Source organism: Pteropus vampyrus, unplaced genomic scaffold, assembly GCF_000151845.1.
Source record: "Pteropus vampyrus isolate Shadow unplaced genomic scaffold, Pvam_2.0 Scaffold884, whole genome shotgun sequence".
NCBI classification, from domain to species: domain Eukaryota; kingdom Metazoa; phylum Chordata; class Mammalia; order Chiroptera; family Pteropodidae; genus Pteropus; species Pteropus vampyrus.
The window spans coordinates 61,858-80,322 of NW_011889665.1; positions in this window are offsets into that span (position 1 = coordinate 61,858).

Genomic DNA, 18,465 nt, shown 5'->3' on the forward strand with positions numbered 1-18,465 from the left:
ATCACTCTGAAAATAATGCTTGAGACAATGCCTTCGATTTGAGAAAATTTATTGCACAGCCTTTTCTGTAGACATGGTGCTCCAGTTGCTTCCTTATGCAAGTTCTAGATTTTAGACTTGAATTAGTTGCAGGAGAGTTCTTAGCGAAGACTGGACAATTCCCTTCAGGGCAGAGAGCTTCTACCTACCAACATCTACAAAGTGTAAAAGAGATTCAAGAGAATTGGCAGTTTCCTGTAGGTAATTTCATACCAAACTGGATTAGGCAGCAATATCTTGAAAGAGAAGATATAGGCTGAAGAGACTTCCAAGACTTTGTCTTTATTAGTATGGAATTCTTTTTCAACGAACAGGAAATTTCTATCCATTAGAAACAGTCAATTTTACATGGTAATGAAACACGCTTTGGAAGGCCTGTGCTCTGTACCAAGAAGTCCAATGAATTATTTGCTGGTAGTATTGATAAGAGCTCTATGTCTGAATCTGTACTCGGAATGTTATATAGAAAGTTACTGTGATCCTATGTAGTATTTCATGTCATTCATATTGGATTTGAGCATGTTCTTTTTGACAGTGCTCTAGTCCCCAGTACAACTGAAAGCCCTTCACAATAAATGTAGCTCTCTTGATGATGTGACTTGTTTTCAGTATCAGAGAAGAGCTATGGAAACACTCTTTCGATATCCACAGTCCTTGAACTTACACACTGTACTCATTGCTTATGCAGGTTCTAAAACAGTGGCAGCTTCCTTGTCATTTGCAAAGCTGTTTTTTGGCACTTATCCAGCATATTGTTCCTTTGTCAAGGAGCAAAGAGAACACAGGTTCTTGAGTGGGGTGTGATTAGGAACCATAATGGGAATTGTTTCTCTTTTTACCTGCATCCTGTGTTCTTAACAACACCGATCCAAGATTGAACAGTTAACGTGACTGGGAACTCATACTGAAATTCACTGTTTTCTCCCTAAGAAGGTTCAGAGGAAGCATTGACACACTAGTGGAGCCTTCTAGCTGGCTTCCAAAGCAAGCATATTCATCAAGTTATTTCACTCTGACCAATAATGCTTGAGGCAAGGCCTTCAACCTGAGAAACTTTATTGCACATGGTTCTCTGTAGACATGGTGCTCCAGTTGCATCCTTAATGCCAATTCTAGATTTTAGACTTGAATTACTTGCAGTGGCGATCTAAGAGGCAACTAGAAATTTCCCCGCATGGCAGAGCTTTTTCCCTTCCAACAACTACGAAGTGTAAAAGTCATCTGGGTAAACCAGCAGTTTTCTGGAGGTAAATTCATATCAAGCGGGATTAGGCAGCAAAACTCTGGAACATGGTAGATGCTGAACCTACTTCATATCTTTGTGTTCATTACGAAAGTACTGTGTTTAAATGTATAGGAAATCTCTGTCCTTTAGAAACACTCCATTGCAAACGGCAATGAATCACTTTTTGGAATGCCTGTGTTCTCTACCAAGAAGTCCAGTGAATGATTTTTGGTAGTATTGTTATAGGCTGTATGTCTGAATTCGTACTCAAATGATAGATAGAATGTTACTGCGGTTTTATCCAGCAATTTATGTCATTCACATTGGATTTGAGCATGCTGTTTTCCCCAGTGTTCCAGTCCCTGGTGCAGCTGAATGACATTCTGCCATGAATGTAGCTCTGTTGATGATGTGAGTTGTTTTCAGTACCGGAGAAGAGTTTGGAAACTCTCTTTTGGGATCCAAGCTGTTTGATCTTACACTCTGCACTGATTGTTTAGGCAGAGACTAAAACTGTCTTGGCTCCCCGGTCATTCCCAAAGAGGTTATTTGAAACTAATCCGGCACAGTGCCCCTTTGTTGAGAAGCAATGAGAACACAGTTCCTTGAGTGGATTATGATTAGGAACCGTGATAGGAATTGTTTGTCTTAAGTTTTGCTTGCAACCTGTGTTCTCAGCCATATCAATCGACCATAGAAAAGTGTGATTAGGAATTCATATGGAAATTCAGGGCCTTCTCCGTAAGACTTTTCAGAGGTGGCCCTGACACACTGGTAGAACCTAAAAGTGTGTTTTCAAAGTGTGCTTAATCGGGGAGTTAGAACACTGTGACCAATAATGCTTTTGGCATTGCATTTGAATTGAGTAACTTGTATTCCACAGCCTCTCTGTAGGCATGTTGCTCCAATTCAACCAGTATGCAGGTTCTAAGTTGGTGACTTGAATTATTTACAGCAGAGTTTCGGAATTCTTTTCATATTTAATTTTGCAGGAAAGACCTATATCTTATTTTAGAATAAAAATTCTAAATCATATTAATTGAAACAGGGAGAGATTTACAACAATAAAGTGACTTAAGTAATCATTATACGTGTGTGTGTGTGTATGTGTTTGTACAAATACCTAACCTTTCTTGCAGACTAATACTTTTGGGTTATTATGTTACTTGAAACAACTATACTCCTTTTATTTTTGAATACATGAAATTTGAATCTGTTTTCTGTCATGTAGCTCCTGAAACAATATTTTCATTCTTCAAGGATCATGCCAAAAGTGTACGTTAAATGAACACATTAAGTACTTGATAAGTAAAAGGATTTTCTCTTACATAAGAGATAAGTAAGAAGACAACATTGTCTTTAATTACTTCATATTCTGGCAGAGAAACTATGATGCTTAAGCATAAAAATAAGTAGTAACTCTAAAATAGTATGTGGCTAATTACTATCAGAGAAATATAATCGTGCATGGTTTGAGTTTCAAGAAAATAAATCCTGTGGTGAACTAAATAGCTTCCTGACCTGGGAAGGAAGTGGAAACTTTATTTGAAGCAGAACTGATTTGTTTAATGTAGTTGATTCTGTTTATGGTATGTGGAAGAGGAATGAGAAAAGATTCAGGGAGAAAATTAGAAGACAAAGCTTGGGGAAAGGAAATTACAAGGTGAGATCAGAGGATATGAGTAGCATAGCAGTATTAATGAATTCATAAAAGAGAAATGGGAAACAGATAAGTAAAAGAAACATCATAAAGCAATGTTTCTCAAAATATGTTTTTTTTTAATTACCTAATGTTAATCACTTGAGATGCTTATTTAAAAAAGATTTGTTGTACTCCTTTTCCTTAAACCTACAGATTAAAATATCTGGAAATAGAAAAAGGAAATATGAGTATGTAAGATGCTACCTGTTTATTTTCAGTTTTAGTTTTTTTTTCACAATTCTTTGAAATACAAATGCAGAGATAATGTGCTTGTAGATATAGATGATAGATAGATAGATGATAGATAGATAGATAGATAGATAGATGATAGATAGATAGATAGATGATAGATAGATAGATAGATATAGATAGATATAGATAGATAGATAGATAGATAGATAGATAGATAGATAGATAGATGATAGATAGATAGATAGATAATAGGTAAATTGACAGACATAGACAAGGATAAATTCATTTCGAGTGATTGGTTCACATGATTACAGAGACTCAAGAAGTGCCATGACCATGATTGGCTGTCTGCAAGTTGGAGGCCCAAGAAATTTGGTGGTATAATTTCAGTCTGAGTCCAATGGCCTGTGAACCAGGAGAGTGAATGGAAATGGTGTAGCCCTAGCCTTTGTGAATGCCCAAGAACCAGGATCACCAATGTCAGAGAGCAAAAGATGGTCAAACTTGAGCAGAAATCACATTTTGTTTCTCTACCTTTTTGTACTTACTATTCAGGCACTCAACAAATTGGATGATGCCCACCCACATTGGTGAGGGTAACCTTCTCTACACAGTCTACTAATTAAAATCCCAAATACCCTCACAATGCACTCAAAAATAAGATTTCTCCAGCTATCTGGGCTTCCCTTAGTTCAGTCAAGTCAACACATAAAATTAATCATTCTAGCCAATGAGATGGGGGAAAATATAGGACATATACAAAAGAAAAGTTGATAGGAATCAATGACTGACAATGAAGAGAAAGGAATAAAACAAAGATAATTTTATACTTTGGATCCTATGTGACATAAATCAAATCAAGAAAATAGTTGGAAATAAACTGAAAATTCAAAAGAGTTTTGAGACTTGGTGTATAGATTTTGGAAGAAATCATACAGAATGCTTACTTAAGCCGAAAGATTGCTATGCAAAGTGTCACTAGCATCGCATGGTATAAACATGAAGTTTAATTGGGGAAATCAGGTAGAAAGGGCATCACAGAAAAGACAGCATCTCTCTAGTTTCTCTAATCCATAGAGAGAAGAACCTAATTGGTACATACCTGATCACACCATAAGAAGAGCTAAAAGCAACGTACTTACAGTAGGACTACTCTACATATTAAAAGAGAATTTGGAAGCGAGGTAAGGAAAATGCATTGGCCATGTAACAGTGGGAGCTTCCTGGTCAAGGAAACATATCCTACAGCAGGGGAGCTTGTACCAGTGAGAGGCAATTTAGCTCCATTGACCCAACTCTGATCCAGTGAGCTACTTACATGTTTATCTAAGAGAAGAATTAATGAGACTCCAGGGCCATCTAACTCTCTCTTTGAGAGACTGGCATGAGAAAGGAGGAAAAGACTGAGTGAGTTTGGAGAAGCCCACCATTTAGCAAATGAGAGAAAGAAACAGCCACTGAAGAGACCATGGAAAAGAGCAGTCACTGCGTGTAATGATGGCCTGTTAGGCAAAGGAGAGGAGGAATTTCAAGAGCGGTAGAGGATAGTGAAAACATCAAACATTACTGATGTTCAAGAAAATGTATGACTAAAAAAAATATTAATGACAGTCTGACCATGCAGTAACTACTTAATGGCAAATAGTGACAACTTTTCTGTGGAAGAAGTAGGAAATTACAGTAGGTAAAGGATTTCTTGCTTTTATCTACACAAGACACAATTAACAACTTAGTGTGTTCTTCAATATTTCCTGATTTTTAATTTTTATATTTTTGAGGCCTGCATTTCAGTTGAATTTACATATTATATAAATCCAAAAGCACAAACCGAGAATTTTGTGTTTCAGAGATAGGAAACATAAATTTAGTTATTATTGTTATTTTATTATTATTAATTTATTTTTTGCCTACGGTACCCAGTCTTCCTAGGTGGTCTCCCATCCAAGAGTTTATCATTCTTTTTCATCGTTATTCAAAACATGTCTTCTTCCAAAGCTAATTCATTTTTTATCCTCAGGAACTTTTATGAGTTCAATTAATCAATCTTGTTCCTGTTTTTCTCCCTCTTGATATCTTGTACCTGATTAGTTCTCTATGTAATATCTTGAAAATAATTGCAGACAAGAATCGAAGAGAAAATATTATTTTAATGCTGTCATTTTCAGTTTTCAAAGTCAAGTCTGTTATTAATTTACAGTATATGATTTCTATCAAGATTCCTTGACAGATTGCTATGTTTATGTTTATTAAAATGAACAAGGCAGTGGATACCATAGCCAGTCCAGTATCTCAATTTAACTAATGGAAGATTCCTATTAGATGATATTTCTTAAATGTTAAAATATACATGAGATTAAAGGACAAGAGGTAAAGAGAAATGATATAAAATATATAATTTACAAAAAGGTGTTATTATGCGGATGATTTACCAATGGCAAAACTCAAATAAACATTACCCCAATAAAATAATAAAAAAAAACTAAAAATTTAATGTAAAACTGTTCAAATTTTCTGACTTTGGCATCAGATGGGACTGGGTTCCATACACATTTTGATTTTTACTAACCTTTCTAAGCTTTAGAATCTCCGACATTATATATAAGGATAAATGTTACCACACCTCTTAGGGTGTTTGAAAATGTCAAGTAAAATTATATTTGAAATGTACTTAACTAATTAGAATGACACCCAAATTAAAAAGCTATAATCTTTATTACTATTATTTTCATTATTATTACTAGCTATGATATGTTTGAGTGACATTTAAAAACAGAGCAATCACATACTAAAAATGCTTCATTTATTCCTCTTAATTATTGTAGATAGGATTCCATGTGTTTTCTCTAAGTTCTTTGCATAACTAATGGTTGTAGTTTAGGACATATTAGAAAAGCAGTCATTCCTTTCAGAGTCTTTAAATTTGAGTACCCTGATCTCTATGGATGATCAGACAATGTATAAACAAAAGCACAAAATTAATGGTCATAATAATATAGTCATCTATAGTGTATGAACAAAAGCACAAAATTAATGCTCATAATAATATAGTCATCTATTTTGAAAAGGAGAAAATGTGAAAGATATAATAATTGATTAAGTTTTGATCACTAAGTGGAAAAATTGTATTTTATAATGTCATTGGTACTTTGGGAGAGAATACGCATAGTCTTTCTGTAGGTGGGAAGATATGGCCCCTAGTCTCTGATACAGACTAAATTTGTCATATCCAACTGTACTAGGAATGGTTATTTGGTTGAAAGCATACAAAAAAGAATGTATCAAAAGTATATTTGGTGGCTTGCACAAAGGAAAAGTTGAATAGAGTCTAACGAAAGACAAAAAAAATAAAACAAGATAAGCTTTAGCAACCTTAGTCAGAAACTCAGAACGCTGCTTTCAGTGGTGGTGGGGACAATGCCATTATGACACCTGGGATCACGTGCCTAAAGCACAGAATGAAAGTATCTGAGGGAATGCATTGATTAACCTGGATTAAGACATACATGTACCCTTGGCCAAGGATGTAGTGCAGAGCACTGTGATTGACAGTTTGACTAAGAACATATGGCATATTGAGGGAGGAAAAACATGGAGTTGAGAGTCCAAACTGAGGAAGTGATGTTTGGCAGATAAACCAAAAAATTCTGCTATACCTTTTCAAAAACCAATGTAGACCTTAAATGTGGTTGACTGCAATATTTAAGTGGGAAGTGTGGGGACAGACAAATTTAAAAAGTGAAATGTGGTTGAATGAAATATTTAGGTGGCCAGTGTGGAGACAGGTGTAGAGTAGCATATTACTTAAAAGTTATAGTGCTAGATTTCACTTTCTATCATAATGAAAATTTAGATTGTTAGGGAGGCTTCATCACATAGGCATGATTGATTATTAACTCCGTTTTCAGCAATTTTCCCTCTCCAGAGTTGGGTATAGAAATGAAGGTTTAAAGCTTCTAAATCATGACTTGTTCTTTCTGTAACCAGCACCCTTCCTGAAGCCCACCAATGGTCACCTCATTAGAATCAAAGATATTCCTATCACCAAGGAAATTCCATGGGATTTAGGAGCTCAGTATCAGATGATCCTATCACTCAGGAAATTAGAAAGATCTTAAGAGCTATGTATTAGGAACTGGGGTCACAGCCTAAAAGTCAAAACAAAATATTCTCCTGTCACCCCTATTTACGAGGTGCGTGAGAAGCTCTGTGTCAGGAATCAGGACACTAATCCTTTTGGACCAGGACCTCTCCTTTATGATGTCTTTTAATCTTAATTACTTTATAGTCTCAAGAAAGAAGGCCATAATATTTCTTTCTGATTGTGTGTGTATGTGTGCATGTATTTAGTGGTATGTATGACATTTCAAGACTGCCTACATTATATGAGTCACTACAGTCAAAGAACCTTTTCAAGGGCTTACTAAATTGCATATCCAAGATCCAATCTTTTGTTGTTGCTATTGGCTCGTATTTTTTTTTTTAATGTATTTTACCAAATTTAACAATCATTGCTTCTATATAAACAAAACAGCTTTGGACTTAAAATATACTTTTGTTTTTAATTATATGTCAGAAAGACACAGCTTATTTAATGGTTTATTTGACCATTTTTTTGTCTCAGCTAATGTTCTGCATTTTCAAATAAAACAATTCATATTAGGCTTGTAATACCAGAATATATTTACATCCATTAGTTTATACTGTGTGTCTGTTTTCTTCAAAGACGGTTTACTTATTAAAATGAGTTTTCTGTAAATTTGTAGTTACCACGTAAACAAAAGAATGAATATTTAAAAAGGCATTTTTGCCATGTTTACCAATAGTGTTTATTACTATTGAAATTCTTCTATTTACAATAAAAATATATTTATTTTCTACTACATTATTTGATATTTCCAATAAAATACTTCATAGGAAAAAAAATTTTTTATACTCAGTACTAGGATTTTTTAAATTTTTCATGGCATTGCTATTCTTCCTTTTTCTCATAATAATGATAATGATAATGATGATGATGATGATGATGATATTACTAATAGTTTCTCTCCACCTTGAGAGTCAGTAAGCTCCTCTGTGTCATATTTGAAATAATGAAGCTACCATATATTTAATGGCTTACATGTATTTGCTCATTTAATCTATTTAGATATATACACACACACACATATATATATATATACATATGTGTATATATATACTTTAGCTCAAAATGGGTTAATGACGTATGTGATATCACACAGTATATATGGGAAATTATTGGTATTTGACCTAGGCTCTGGCTCAATAGTTTTTGCTTACTTATTTTTGTTGTTGCCTGTAAGTGAGAGCATACAGTGCTTACTTTTCATTCTCAATCTTATTTCTCTTAGCACAGTGCCCTCTAGGTTCATCAATGTGGCCCTTCCTGCCTTTCATTTTCTAGATTACGTACTGTATCTTTAAGACATTCTTTTGTTTTGTGATTATATCTGACATCTGATAACTAGAGGACATTTCTTAAAGTGGATAAAGGTGAATTCAAGAAAATAGAAGGACATTCTTTTTTACACAGTTCAGCAGCAAAGATTAATGATTTAATTCTAATAAAATTTAATTACACGAACTAAATATTTAGTCAAATATTTTTAAAATAAAGAGGAAAAATTAACACACAATCCAAATTGAAAAGAAGTTAAAGAAATGAAGAGCAAATAATTTTAAAAACTAAGATAAGAACATAAGGTTAAATATATATGTATTTATTATTATTATGTTATTATGCATATCAAGTGAATGCATATCAAGATGCCCAAATTGGGCAGATGAAGTTATAAAGAATTTAGATAGATATTTAAGTACATACTATAATTATCTTTCCATAATTGTACTTGTTTTCATAATTTATGGCATGGAAATTCTATCATAATTTTTATTCCATGGTTTATTTAAAGGTAAGTTAAATTTGACTATATTCTATATTAGTCTCATAAAAAATATGGACTGAAACATAATTGATATAGAAGCATGATATCTTATATTGTAATAAAGTTGCTTGTTAGATGAATAGATGATAAAAAAGCTTGAAAAACATTTCAATTGTTAAAGAAGGATAAATTATTTTCTAGGAAATTTAGAATCATTGACTATCAATAGTGTAAATATTCATCTAGATGTTTCTATAGATGTTAATTTTAGAGATTTTTCATAATGCAAAATTGATATTGTAAATAATTATTTTACTGTACTCTCTCTGGAGTTTATAGAATGCATATATATGCATTTTATAATAATATCTTTATTGTTCCTTGTAGCCAAAATGTGGAAACACCTGCAATGCCCTTCAATAGATGATTAGCTAAAGAAGATGTGGTACATATATACAGTGGAATAGTATTCAGCTAATAAGAAAAGTTGAAATACTGCCATTTGCAAAAACTTGGATGGACCTTAAGATAATCATGCTATGCGAAATAAGACAGACAGAAAAGCTGAGAACCATATTATTTCACTCTTGTAGGATGTAAATCTGAAAGCAAAAAATGAACAAGACAAACAAACAAAACTGATATACACAGACAACAGGTTCATGGTTACTAGCAGGAAGGGGGCATATGGTAAAATATGGTAGAATATGGTAAAGGAGCGCAAATTTATGGTGACAGAAGATGTGACTTTGGGTGGTAAACACAATGCAATATACGGGTAATAGATTACCCAATTGTACATTGAAACCTATATAATCTTATGAACCGAGGTCACCCAATAAATCTAATTTAAAAAAGAATAAAATATATATGTATATATGTTGTTTATGGCAGTTTCTATTAATAAGGTGTTTCTATATTTGTGTCACTTTTGTGTACTTGGTAATGTGTGCAAAGTTTTTGTAAACTTAAATGGTTGAGTTGTATCATTAAAATTATTAAAATGTAATACTGAGGTGCCTATTAAATCAAGTAAAGTGAATTACCAGGTCATCGTAATTAAAAGAAATAGAAATTTAACATTATTGTGCCAGAAGCATCATTATCATGTCCTTTGTGGATTTTGTGGTATTAGACATGTCATTTAAGGATGACTTTTTTTGATTTAAGTGATTTGCATTGTTTCAGAAAAAATAAAGTACCATTAGTATTCACTCCAGAGCATTTTTTAGAATAAATAACCACCAATAAAAGTATATTATTTCCTATTCTCTTGGTAATATGCTAAAAGCATATATCGAGATTCAGGATGAAAATGATCATCCTCCAGTGTTTCAGAAAAAATTCTACATTGGAGGTGTATCTGAAGATGCAAAAATGTTTGCTTCTGTGCTAAGAGTTAAAGTATGAGACAGTTCATTAAGATACAAAACTAAAGTAAAAGTGAAGCGCTTATTTTGCAGATAAATATATCCATGTTGTTTGATTTGATTGAGTACTTATTCCTGCTTAAACCAAATCTTAAACTTGGAGGCATATGAGTTTAATGAACCAAATAAATACATGTTAATTATGAGGTGAATACTAAACAAATTTTGGGGTTTTATTTTTACTACAAAAATAAGAGCAAATTATTTATGATGTATTATGCTGAATATGATATTAAAAATGTACATTTTCCTCATAGATTCATATGCTTCTAAAATATTTTATTTAGGATAACTCCAAAAGTTCTCATGATGGAGTTTCTAGTGGCAGATATAAAGTTGTCATATTCTAATAGAAGAAATAATGTAATAAATTCTGAAATTCTTTTTTCTGCAATAATTTTTAAAATTCAAAATGCTAGCTATATGAATGTAAAATAGAACCACCAATTTTAGTACTTTACTAAAATTTTAAAAACTCAGGTATATCAGAAATAGTTGCTAACCAACAGAATTTTTAAAAATCCCAGTCCAAGACTAAAGTTGCTAATTTTTCATTTTTTCCTATTATTTCTTATCAACTAAGTTTAAGAATTTTTGATGCTTGAAGGTACATAAAGTTGCAATGGTTTTATTACTAAGAAATAAATTTATAATACTGTTTGCAGTTGGGGTAAAAGTTTAGAAATTAGTGCATTTTAGATTACAGTTCTTTTTAAAAAGTATTTAAATACTTTTTAAAAATCACTATTAACGTACACACAGAAAACCAAAATTTCCCTGAGCAAAATCAATCGATTTCCTATAGTTTTGCACATGAACATTTGCCTTTTATTCCCTATTACCAGAGCTCTTCTTACACATAATTTTATCACCTTAAACACTCTGAGAGAGAGAAAAATCAACGAAGCAGATACAGCTTGCAAATTGCTTGTTGTTGTGTGTACCATAGAGCTCTTCCACACTGCCAAATATTGACTTCTGATTTGAATCACCAGTTATAATTAAAAGTGGTCCACAAATTTAAATCAATTACATTACAATTCACAAGTAACAATTCTTTGGAATTGAATTTTATCTCAGTTTATATTTTAATACTATTAATTATTGATGGATACAGTTCATTTCTTTAATCAGTAAATATTTTTGAGTACTTAAAATGTAGACTCTTCTAGAAGTTGGTCTGGCTTCAAGTAAGTTTTCAGGGTTAGAGGAATCTCATAATAGAAATGAAATTTCCCCTATACAGAGAGATATTTACTTTTATAATGGCCGGATATACAGTAATTCTTAAGATAAGTATGCATTAGATTCTCTTTGGTCTCTATGACAGTTGTCATAGTTGAAACAGACTCCTTTTGTTATTTCATTATCTCTTCTGACCAGTCTTTACTTGAATCATTTAATTAGGTTAAACGGAGGATCGACACATTATTTGCTTTATCTGTCATTAAATGAACATCTACATTTTCCAGGATGCACTGAGTTCCTATTCAAACTTTTGAAAGAATATAACTCTTCAGACTGTATAGTATTTATTTATATTATTATTAATTATATTATTAATTAATATCTTATGCAATTGTAAACAACATACACATTATGTAGAAACATATGCACAACACACAATTCCAAAATTGTAACAAATATTTATTTTTATGCATCATTATTGTTGTATTTGGTTCCTTCATTTTTCCTTTTCAAAAAAAAGGAAATATCAGTAATTTCAGTGCCTTAAAATTTGCATGCCCTTATAATTTATTTATTTTTCCTCACTTCCCTTTTCTTGAAACAAATTTCTTAAGGAGTTAATGGTTAATGGCATTTTCTTTATCTTTTGTTATTGAAACACCTCTTCTTTCTCAAAATTATCTCCAGATGGCTTAGATATCTTTTTCAATGAACTGAGTTCCTGTGTGAGTTCAAGTATTAGCCCCTCCTCTGTCATAAATAAGCATTAATTTCAAATTATTACTATTCAGGCAATAAAGAAGATTCTCTATATCTATATTCAATCTCATATCTTAATTTAAACCATTTTCCTCAATTTGATTTCCACTGGAAGTAGAGGAAAAGGAGGTACTCTTACTCATCAAACTTCTGTTCTTAGAGTCATATCATATAAAGGATGACATATACCAAAGAGATCGTTTAGCTGAGAATCTGTAATAAAAAACAGATTAACAAGAGGAAAACAAACACAAATTTATTAACATGTATTCTTTATGTATCCATGGGAAATACCTAGGAAAAATGAGCAACTCAAAAAGGTGGCTTTAGAATTCAAGACTTAATATTATCTTATTAGGGAAAGGAAAGGGGGGCTGTATGAGCCTCTTAAGAGAGAAAACGGCTCTTTGGATAGATAAATGGGTTCTTAAAGAATAGATGGAAGATCTGATAGTTTGTGACAAAGTTTGTCTGGGTCTCTTGTCCAGTGATAAGAATCAGTCTTTGTTGGTTGATGAAGCTCCTAGGGAGAGAGGATCTATGACAATTGAATTCCTTTGTGGGGATCTGTCTTTAGGTAGATAAGGGGGATTCAGTGAAAACTTCTCGAATTTGCTGTTTTTAAATTGCTTACTGCTCAAAGTAATCAATATACCAAAGTGGCATATTTTGGGGTGGCATGACCTATACTTCTGCTATTGTAATTTAGGGTGGCATATTCTGCTACCCTTCATTTGAAATTGAGTTAAACTCTTTCGTTAAGACAAATTTGACAATGCTTTTCTTTTTATTATTAGAAGGTATCTTGACAAGGACTGGGCTTAGTGGGAAAAAGAACACTTTTTACCTTGCAGTGTCTGCCACTGATGTGGAAGAAAAAAAATGTTAGTAACCATGTAGCTGCTGACCTGATGGAAATATTACCTGGAGTATTTCATACTAGTTTAAAATATCCTATAACATATGGCACTCCTCTACATTGTAATCATATGTAAATAAAGGTATACTATAACTCTCAAGGTTTTCTTATTCATTTTTGTCTCCACATAAATTAATATTTATTAAATCTATTAAATTTATCTTCATCATTATATATTGATATATATTAATACATATATCAATATATATTAACATTCTATATTAATATCTTTTCAATGTCTTCATCTTTATTTTCCCCAGAACTCTTTTTGTAAATGATTATGAATACTTTGAGTTTAATTTATATATTTCGACATACTAATACTACTTTTTAACTTTAATCTCCTAATGTCCTGTGTTAGTACTTAGGGCAGGTCTGTTCTCTAACAATTAGACATGAACATGAGATTTAAAAAGCGAATATTTTGTTAGATGATATTCCTGTATGAGAGAGATGATTAGGAAGCAGGGTCAACCTTCAAACGACATGCCTTCTAATCCCAACTGAAAAAGAGGGCAAGTAAAATACTAGCCTACTGTGTCTTTTAAGTGACTACTCTGTCATTTAAGTGAGTTTCTGCATGATGGTCAGGGAGTCCTCAATTCATAGTGAGATAGCAGATAAATCATGTGTCTCCCAGGAAGGGACCTCTGCATTTGGCATCTCTGCATTTCTTATTCGTTATATGTAAGCAGCCCTTTGGAAGCATGAGCTTTACATAAACTCAGCGATGGGCTTCCGAGGACAGGGACCTTGGTCAATACGCTTCCTATAGCTGGAGATCTGTGAGGCATAATCTCATTGTTACCATATGATCATACCTGCTGAGAGGTTTTTGGGAAATTACTCACTTAGATCTTTTGGAAAATAGATATACTGTCATAATCAGAAAATACATTTTGTATATCTTTTGTTTAATCCAAATAGAAATATCAAAGTTCTAATAGTAATTCAAACACATAATATTACTTTAGAATAAAGGGACTCTTGCAGGATGAGTTGGCATTTGGAAGACTGACATTCATTCGCCCTCCATGTCACAATGAAGGACTAAGACTCATACACAATGAGATTCATTTGTCATCTATTTTAGACGTGAATATCATGGACAGGTCAGTACATCTGAAACAGATCATAGACTCTAAATCTGAATATTGATTTTGAATGGGAAATGCAGTTTCTCACACTGTTTACCCAAAATTTTGCTAAAGACAGTTGTTTACAACTTCTACAAACAAATGTGCTAGCAATATAGACATACATTTAATATTTATTTAAAATGGAAATGTATCAACATTGATCATTAAACTATTAAACTTTGCATAGTTCAAGGCCACATTTATGTTCATTCTGAAGGATTTGTATATTTTAAAATGCATTTTCTATAAAAAGAATCTCAAAATTGTTATTTTATATATAGATAAGAGGAAATGTACTGAACATATTTTTATTAACCTCGAAAAAGTTATTTTGCTAATTTTTAGAAAAAATGTTCTGTCGTTTTTAATTTCCAACATTATTCAAAGTTAATACATCAAAACCAAAATAAGAACACTATACGTTAAAATATCTTAATACTTTTTAAAAATTCAAATCTCCTTGAAGAAGAAAATTATCTTATCAGTTCCCTATTCAAGTAAAAATTTCAACCTTTGCTTATTAATGTGAATTGGTCTTGTAACAAATGAAAAAGGAAAAATTTTATACAGTTTATATTTAAAAATATGTGTTTTGAATCACTTTCTATTGAAGAATAAAAATAGAGTTGATTTTGTAAGAACTATAAAGGAATAACAGTCCACCTGCTGATATGCAAACACAGAGAAAAAAACATAATTAAAAATCCAGAAATTCATGTTTAGAGACTATGAGAAATGAAAACAATTTTATAACAAAGGCCAAGGAAATGGCAAAAGAGTAGCTCTAGTTAACATCTCATTATTCAAGAGATTTAAAATTACCCTATACAGTGAGGAACATTGCCATCATTCTTATACAAACCACACATGTTTGGACTTAGGGATTTTTACTGAGTAAGTACAATATTTCAGGGAGAACTATTGGTCTTGATTTTAAAGAATAAAAAAAGCTATCTGTAAACTATTACTATAATATAAAATAACTCTACACGCAGAGTGCATCACTGTTTACTAAGATTGTTTTCTATTTTAATTTAGATTTAGATTTATTATCCAATATGAGAGATGACCTTACCTGAAGATAATCTTTTCTGTGTTTTTAGGGCACTTCCAAAATCTTGCTGTGGAAATAGGAAACTGCCTTTTTAACTATTGAAAGAGTGATGTTTTACAAATAATATTGCTAGGTCTGGCCTCATGAACCTACTAAATCAAGATCTTTAAGTATGATCCAAAAAATCTGAAAATTTTAATAAGTTCTTCAGCTAATTCTTATGGTTTTAAATTTTGACAGCCAATGACTAAGAGAGAGTAGATAAACTTTATTCAGAACAATGAATGAAAGAAACAAATACATAGACATCCTTAATTACAGATGTAGTTTTATGGGCTTGAGGAATGGTGTATATCTCCAGGGCTTCCATTTTCCTGTCCTCAAGATGAGAAAACTACATGGCTCTTAATCAAAACAAAACTCTTAACAACAGTAAAGACAGTTTGGAAAGGATGTAAAAAGCAGTGTCTAAGCATTTGATCCTTTCTTAATTTTCTTTTCTACAATCCATCTTAAGAATTCTGAGAGAGTCAGAATCTCTTTTCTGCTCTATGTCGAAACAGTTTTCTCAGTGAAAAGTGTAAAATTAAATCACCCTTATGAAATTACTCCAAGATTACAAATAATAGCAGTTCTAGTTGGTATATTTTTTTTCATTTTCATTATATTACCTCACAATAGATAAGGAAACCATTTCTTAATTGATACTGATTTCTGAATTTATTGAATGCTAACATGTGAAACTAAATTAGATTTTTCTCTCAGTAGAAGGAAAGTGATAGAGCCCAATTGAATCCCAGTGTCACTTAATAGCATCTATTTACAAGCACTTTTATATCCTAAACCACATGGCATGTAAAATAATTATGTGACACATATAACATTTACTTTTCTTGTTACTTCATGAACCTAACAATAAAGCAGATTTTAAATTGTAGGATAATTCTGACATCTATATCTAAAATGTCAAACCTGGGTGTAACATTACAAAATTACAAATTCCGTTATTTTAGTACAGCCATTATTCAGAGGACAGAGATGTTAAAAAGAATTTAATTGAAAGAAATTTATTGTAGTATATATTTTCAAATAATAATAATCAATTGAAATTTTAAATTGGCTATGAATTAATTTTTACATCTGTGATAAAATTATGTGGTACTATTCTGCATATAAGTTCTGTAGCAATTAAAGTTTCTGAGTTGTACTTTAAATACAAAGATTTACTTATATATAAAAGATTTGGAGTCATTTTGATCAATTTTCTTCTTCCAAAAATGCAGCTGTTTGTAGTAAATTCTTACGATGTTTTATGATTCAGTAATAAAAATATCAAGCCATAAATGGTATGGGGGAAGCTAAAGTATATATTGTTAAGAAAAGAAGCCAATCCAAAAATACTACCTCCTTACTATATGATTTAAACTATTTACATTCTGGAAAAGGCAAAAGCATACAGACAAGAAAACGATCAATGGTGGCAGATTCTGGGGATGCAAACAATGAATGGATGAACGGGAGATTTTATTTGGTCGTCGAAAATGCCCTCCCTGTATGATATAGTAATTGTGAACAAATGACATTATACATGTGTGTAAACTCAGTAGCATTTACAATACAAAGAATGAAGCCTCTTATAAATTGTGGACTTTAGTTAATAATGTATCAATATTGGTTCATCAAGTGTACCAAAAGGACCATATTAATGCAAGACATAAATAATAGGAGAAACTGGAGATAGGTGATACACATGGAACTGCATACTGTGCTCAATTTTTCTTGAAAGTGAAAAGTACTCTAAAACATAAAGTTTATTAACTTTCAAAAATATGCAACTGTTTTACATGCGAAATTTAGGGGTGGTAAGGACAGTGCAAACAGTAAGATAATGAAGTAATAACATTTAAATTTGATATCTGTTAAAACTGAGGGCTTTAATTGAATTATTATCTAGTCTCTATTTAAGTATTAATTTAGAAAGTGATAAATTTCAGTCAAAATTTGCAGTTTTTGTTTAAAATGGCCAATAATGCCCTTAGTGTTGCTCTTGGAGGAAAAATAGGAGCTAGTGCTGCCATTAGGAATATGTCAGGAACATGGGCATGAAACACATCTTAGATAAGCTTTGTGAAAAAGCTTCTGCTGAAGAACTTTCTGGAGGACATTTTTAAAATATGAAATCATCTGTCTCTTCAATGTTCTAGGTCCATATTTGTTAAAGATATAACCATTTCTTCAAGCATGATCTTAGCAGTCTTTTTCTGGACAGTGGGAATCCAGTTGATCTCTCGAATCTTAAGCTTCATCACTACAGCTATATAGTTCCACTACCTGCCTCTTTTATTGTAAAAATTTGTTCTCAATTATATCAGTAATAAATCTAGTTTTAGAAAATAGAATTCTTAAATTTCACACTGCAGCTACTTGTTTTAAAATAGGTGTTAAAAAGTCAATTGGAAGGTTAATGATGCACTGTTTATTATCAAATGATGTATTACAAATATATGAATTAACAGCAAGAGAAAGATATGTTTTATTAAGACCTTTTGAGAAATCCTTTATTGGGCTATAATTTTAGGCTTCTAAAATTAATGAATAGATTTGGATTGTACCCAACAGAAAGAAAAGAGGAAATGGTATATTTAATCTTATTACATCGAACTGAGAATGGTGGAACTGGGAAATTCTTTTAAGATAGTTTATTTACTCTAAGTCTTATAAACTGTCAGTCAGCTCATAGATCAAGCCCATAGATCAAACAAGTCAGATGATGCTTTAAAAAGAAAACTTCCATTGCTTGCCAAATGTAAAAGGTTATGCAATTCACATACATTTTTGAATTTACTTTCTACTTTAAGATCTCACTGAACATGCATTATTGCATAGTAGTTACCCTTATTAAGTAGAACATGCAG